This window comes from Pantherophis guttatus, chromosome 3, assembly GCF_059756535.1.
Source record: "Pantherophis guttatus breed Tessera chromosome 3, ASM5975653v1, whole genome shotgun sequence".
In the NCBI taxonomy this organism is placed as follows: domain Eukaryota; kingdom Metazoa; phylum Chordata; class Lepidosauria; order Squamata; family Colubridae; genus Pantherophis; species Pantherophis guttatus.
The window spans coordinates 135,695,939-135,701,938 of NC_142065.1; the positions used below are offsets into that span (position 1 = coordinate 135,695,939).

Consider the following 6,000-nt stretch of genomic DNA (forward strand, 5'->3'; position numbering starts at 1 on the left):
ATAAACATCTGAAATGCAGACAACAGTAATCTAAGCTCAACAAAGTTTTCACAGCAGATAATTTCAGAAAAAGGCTCAACAAATACCAATCAAAATTTGGCCAGTTGGTTATGTAAATATGGAACCATCTACTTTATAAAAGCAAATTCATTTGTCTCTCATCCTCTTTTTTTAACCATCCAGAATAAAATGATGTACCTCAAAGCATTTCAAAACTAATCAGCTACAGTTTTGAAAACAGAACCCTCCTTTTTTCTTTCTTTCTTTTTTCTTTTTCCTTTTTAGATTGTAAATCAGGGATGATGTGAAAGGGGCTCTATTGGGGTGGAAGATGTAAACCAGGACGATAGGTCAGGTACTACTGTTTGTTACCAACCACACATGCTGTCAGTTGGTGGCCTCCTGGATGCTGAAAGCTCTGTTTAGCTCAGATAGCTACAGCTGGCATTATAATGCACAATCATTTGCTGTAAATTTTGGAGCACGGCACAGAGCAGCTGACAAAGCGACCGACAGTGACTTGCTAGGAGCACAGAGGGGGACTTGCACCATGCTGCATTAATTTAACACCACATCAAATATGGATTTTATTGCAGCAGGGACAGTGAAGGCAGACACAACTTGCTTGCTTTCTTTTTTTGTGGTCTGTAAATCTCTAATCACAACCTGGGATGGGTGCCTTCTCAACCTTTGGCTGTGTAGCGCTTGACAAATACAGACCAATAAGTTTCTATGCTTCAAACACTCCTGGAGCATTTTGAAACATAATTTACCCCAAATATATGTGGGGGGGGAAGAGAAGGGGGAGGGAAAGACATTTACCTTAGCCTCAGAACTGAAAACCCCTACGGGCAATCATCTATAAAGGATGAGGTGAGTTCCCACACGTATGTTTGCCATTCATGCTAAGCCCAGGAGAAGGACTAAGGGGGGGGGGGTTAAGGATGAAGCTTTACAAATGTTGCTTCCAGCTTTTCTACAACGATGAAATACGTTACTGGGTTTTGTTTTGTTTTTTGTTTTTTTAGTTAGTTAGGTAGTCTTGAACGGAGAGGTAGGGGGTTCATATAAGCTGCCCCGCATCCAGCTCGGCAGTTCTTTCGACCAGCTTCGCAAATTGCCCGTTTGAAGCAGCTCAGCTTCAGAATACAAGGCGAGATGCTCGCGCAACTTCGGGGTTGGAAAGGTTCTTTTTCTAAGACCGAGCGAAAGTTATGTTCGTTTTACACCCCTCTGGTTGACAGAATAGAACACGGCACACGGGGATGGGGGAAACCCCTCCTCCCCCAAATACAACTCCTATGCCCTTTCCACTACAAAGCCAAAGGCAAGAGAGTCCTTACCTTTTGTTGTGAATCAAGTCGTTGTCCTACCCAAAGGCGGCAACCCCCGAAGTCCCGGACTAATCTTCCTTTTTATTTCCTGCTTATTTTGCCCTCTTCCACCCGGAGTCGACTCGAAACGAATTCAGGCGTCTTCTGCGAGCACCACTTAACTCTGGACAGCAGGAAAAGCGGCGGGGATGGGAAGCGGGGAAGAAGAGGAGGAGGAGGAGGAGGAAGAGGAGGAGGGAGGGAGGGGGGACATTCGCTGGCTAGCTGGCTGACTCGTTCGCTCGCTCGCTCGCTCTGATTGGCTTTCATTCAGGGAGCCTGATTAAAAGAAAAAGAAAGAAGAAGGAGGGCAAAAGAAGAAGAAGAAGAAGAAGAAGAAGAAGCCACCACTCAGGAGAAGAGGAGGAGGAGAGGCAGAGATCAAGAGACAGGGGGAGGGAAAGGTTCTGCTGAGAGAGCCGCAGCCCTTGCTATGGGAAGGTTACAGAAACTAGGAGAAGAGCAGCCTTTCCCAGGGATTTGCAAGTGAATGTGTGGGAGGGATACAAAGAAACGGGGGGGGGGGGCTTTGGCTGGAAGATTCGCTCCTCCTGCTCCTGACAGAAGGGGTCTCTGTGCTTCAAGTCCAAGGTAATAATCAGCCCCGTCCGCTCTGCTTGGGGTAAACAGTCACAACTACACCACTTTCGGGCTTGGTGGTTTGTTTCGGGTTTGTTGTGGGGGGAATGGGGAGAGAGGGGAGTCTTTCTGTCTTTCTGAAATCTTTAATTTCTCTCTCTCTCTCTCTCTCCCTCCCTCCCTCCCTTCCTCTCTCTCTCTCTCTCTCTCTCAATCTCTCTCTCCCCTCCCTCCCTCCACCGGGAGACTGCACCACTTGTCTCCTCGTCCCATCTATTGCCAGGTGACAAATTAAATTATACTCTTGGAGGTGATACCAGAAGAAATCGCCTTTACATTTTCCGGCCGGCGCACTGGAGACAGGGCAGCATTTAACTGCTGCTCGCTTTCAGCTCTCTCGCTCTCTCTCTCTCTCTCTCTCCATAAAAAAGAGGGAAGCAAAGCTATTATGAGATACTGATCGTGCTGGATTCTTTCCCGGAGACTTCTGCAGAATTTAAATTTTCAGTGCTACTAGTAGTGCAATCGCTTCTGCTAAGGAAAGCAAAGGAAAGCAAAAGTCCAAATGTTCGTTTCCTGGCGTTCCTACCGAACTGGCGGTTTTTTTTTTTTTTTTTTGGTCCCAGCCGATCTCTGGCATCACATGCGTGTGTGTGGATGGATAACATTGCTTGAATTGCTGCCCTTTAGTTTGCTATTCTGCAGATGTCATCCTTTGCACGCATTAAATCTGGAACAGTTGATGCTCTCCCATGCCACAAATTGGGCTGTGCACAATTCCTTTTGGACCAGGTTGGACCAAAGCCTCCACATTTTTAAAAAAAAAAATGTTTTTTTTTTGGTGGGGGCGGGGGGGGGGACAAGGATTTTGTGCTTCGTAACACATGGGAATGCGCTGCAAACAATCCCTTAAGAGTAAACCAAAGGATGTCAGTATTGCTCCATCCAATCTGTGGTATGAGGAAGGTTTGGTGGATGCACTTAAAACACACACACACACAACAACAATAATACTGCTTTCAAGTATGAAAATCAGTACAAGCTTCACTTAAAAGGAAGGAAATTTTCCTAGCATGGTGAGGCTGCAAAGTCCAGTAATTTTGCCACCTGTCAACAAATAATTAAATGGGCTATGGATGTATTCAATTTAAATATGTTTTGGATGTTAACATGCTATCAATTTCATGTTAGAAGAGGAAGTCAAAGCAGCTCTGGATCATATATACAAAATAAAATAAAAATAAAATAAAAACGCATTACTGTTACATGATAATAAAGTACTGTAAACAGTAAAAAAAATAAATGGAAGAGCAGATTATTACTAGCCGAAGATCCTCTGAAGTAAAAAGAAAATGGGAAATTTTGCCATTTTCCTTAATATAAAGACAGATTGATACAAGAAAACTAATAAGAGAAGGGTTTATGGAGGAACAGATCATAGTTTGCCTGCCAATTATTTTATTGATTTATTTATTTATATTCCATGTTCATTATTTTTTTTTTAGAATTTGAGGCGGTAAACATGCCTAATATTTCTTCCACCTCCTAATTTTCCCACAACTACAAACCTGTGAGGTGGGGTGAGCTGATAGAGTGACTGGTCCAAAATCACCTATCTGACTTTCCTATCTAAGGCCAGATTAGAAGTTATGGCCTTCCCGTCTCTAGTCTGGTGCCTTAACTACTAGACCAAAATGGCTCTCTCAATTAGATTTTTATTTGTGTTTATGTGAACAATTAGTAAATTCTGCACCAAATCTTTCCCTGAGTGATTTTAATTATCTCCTCTGATTTAAATACCAATAAAAAAATAATATGTGGAAGAAATTTGGGGATGAGATTTGCTACCACTGAACCTTTAAAGCTGTATTGGGTTTTAGGACCTTTAACTTCCTGACCCTATTCTTATAGCAGCTGCAGAAATACAGTACACTGTTAATGTTCCTCTGTAGAGTCAGTAGGTCTGAACCACCATCGATGGAGAGGGAGATATTCCACGAAAATGATATTTGAAGTAGGACAATTCAAGTTTAAATCCTTGCCCTTTACTTACCTTATTATCTAATCAACTCACAGGAATTAGGACAACATTGCTCCAAGATTAAAAAGAGAAGCATGCATATATGCTGCCCTCAGCTCCCTCAGCCCCAGGTTGAAATACAAATAAATGAAAAGCATTTGTTTGTATCTAACAGTTAATGAGGTATTTTCTTTCAGTTATGGTACTTTCCAAGTTTGCAGAATAGCCTCCTACACACATACACATCAGAGGTGGGTTTCAGCAGGTTCTTACCAGTTCTGGAGAACTGGTAGCGGAAATTTTGAGTAGTTTGGAGAACCGGTAGTAAAAATTCTGACTGGCCCCGCCCCCATCTATTCTCTGCCTCCTGAGTCCCAGCTGATCGAGAGGAAATGGAGATTTTGCAGTAACCTTCCCCTGGAGTGGGGAGGGAATTGAGATTTTGCAGTATCCTTCCCCTGCCACGCCCACCAAACCATTCCATGCCCACCAAGCCACACCCACAGAACCGGTAATAAAAATTTTTGAAAACCATCACTGATACACAAAATGCATACAAATGCATAGACAACCCTTAGAATTAAGGTTTATTCCATCCTTTCAAATGTTCTGACTTAACAGACTGAAGAACACGTGATGAATAATTTTTAAATATCACTATTTTAACTTTACCTTGAATTTATTTAATTGTTCGTGTTATTTTATTTTGTCATTTGATTTCATTATGGTTTCATTATATCTGCCTTCCATTTATTTGTAATTGTAATTTTGATTGGTTGTATTGATCTAGCAGACTGATAGTTTCAGTCAATATTTTAACTGTTTAAGGATGATTTTTGGGTCAATTATGAATTGCTATGAGTTTCTAATGATTTATCACCATACAAGATGGATGAATGGATGGATTGGTGAGTGGGTGGATGGAATGAATGAATGAATGAATGAATGAATGAATGAATGAATGAATGAGCTAAGTAAGCTCTGGGGTCCTCTATTTCACAGCATACCTTTTGGATTCTTGATCCTATTTTCTTTTTCTTTTTTTTTAAATTGAAAAGTTTTATAGGAAATACAAACATTTTCTCCCCCCCAACCTTCCCCCCTCACCCCATCCCTTCCCCCTTGCCCTCCCACCCATCCCCCCTCCCCCTTCCCCCCACCCCCTCCCTAGACTTCCCAGAACAAGCACAGGGTATAGCACTCACAAACATAAAACTAAAATATGCTAACAAATTGTTGACTTCAAATTCTTTCTAGGTCTTTAACTCCTTATAGCTCAAAACACTATAAACATAAGCTAAAGACTGAAAATGTTTCACTCATAAGCTATATGAATCTTCTTAGTCTGATATTTGTTTTGAATATAGTCGATCCATCTTCTCCATTCCGATATGTATCTTTCATTTGAATGGTCTTTAAAATATGATGAAATTTTTGCCATCTCTGCCAAATGCATGACTTTTAGTGTCCATTCCTCAATAGTAGGTGGATCTTCCTTCTTCCAATACTGTGCCACCAGTAACCTGGCAGCTGTTATTAAATTCAAAACCAACTTAGTTTCTATTAGCGTACAATCCATAACTATTCCCAACAAAAAAAACTGTGCTGTAAATTTAATCTTTTTCTTTAAAATATCTATTTTCTATTTTCTTCAAAGCACAAAACATAGGCATTTTTCTTCAAGCCTAATGCTACACTTTCCGTGATTCTCAAGGTTGGGCATTGCATAAGTCATACTAAATATTTCTACAAAGCTGTTGTTGCCATTTACCTTATCTGAGATTTAAACAGCCCTGAGTTACTGTAAATTCCCCACAAAGTTAGCCAAGCATTACAGAAGCTTCCAGCAATCTTTAATATGCCTCCATTTTGTAACAGCAGCTTATCTGCTTGCATACTTACTCACTGTCAGTGCAAGGTGGAACACCGTCTTAAAGTGATATTGGTGCTATAGTTTTTATTAAAAGGGGTAATAAACATTATATTTTGAAATAGAATAGTCCATATTCTATTGACCCACAGGATGGC

The 6,000-nt window shown here is 41.1% G+C and overlaps 1 protein-coding gene across 2 annotated transcripts in view; it reads right to left on the reverse strand.

The window, feature by feature from the left end:
* The window catches only part of LOC117662484 (cadherin-10), a 165,920-nt gene extending 163,863 nt beyond the window's left edge, over positions 1-2,057 (reverse strand). The window contains exon 1 of one of the 2 annotated variants that reach the window (XM_034411931.3): positions 1,344-2,057. The gene's annotated coding sequence lies outside the window, so the exon portion shown is untranslated. The remainder of the gene's footprint in view (positions 1-1,343) is intronic. The other variant, XM_034411932.3, reaches the window with a different exon arrangement.
* Positions 2,058-6,000: the final 3,943 nt, after the last annotated feature.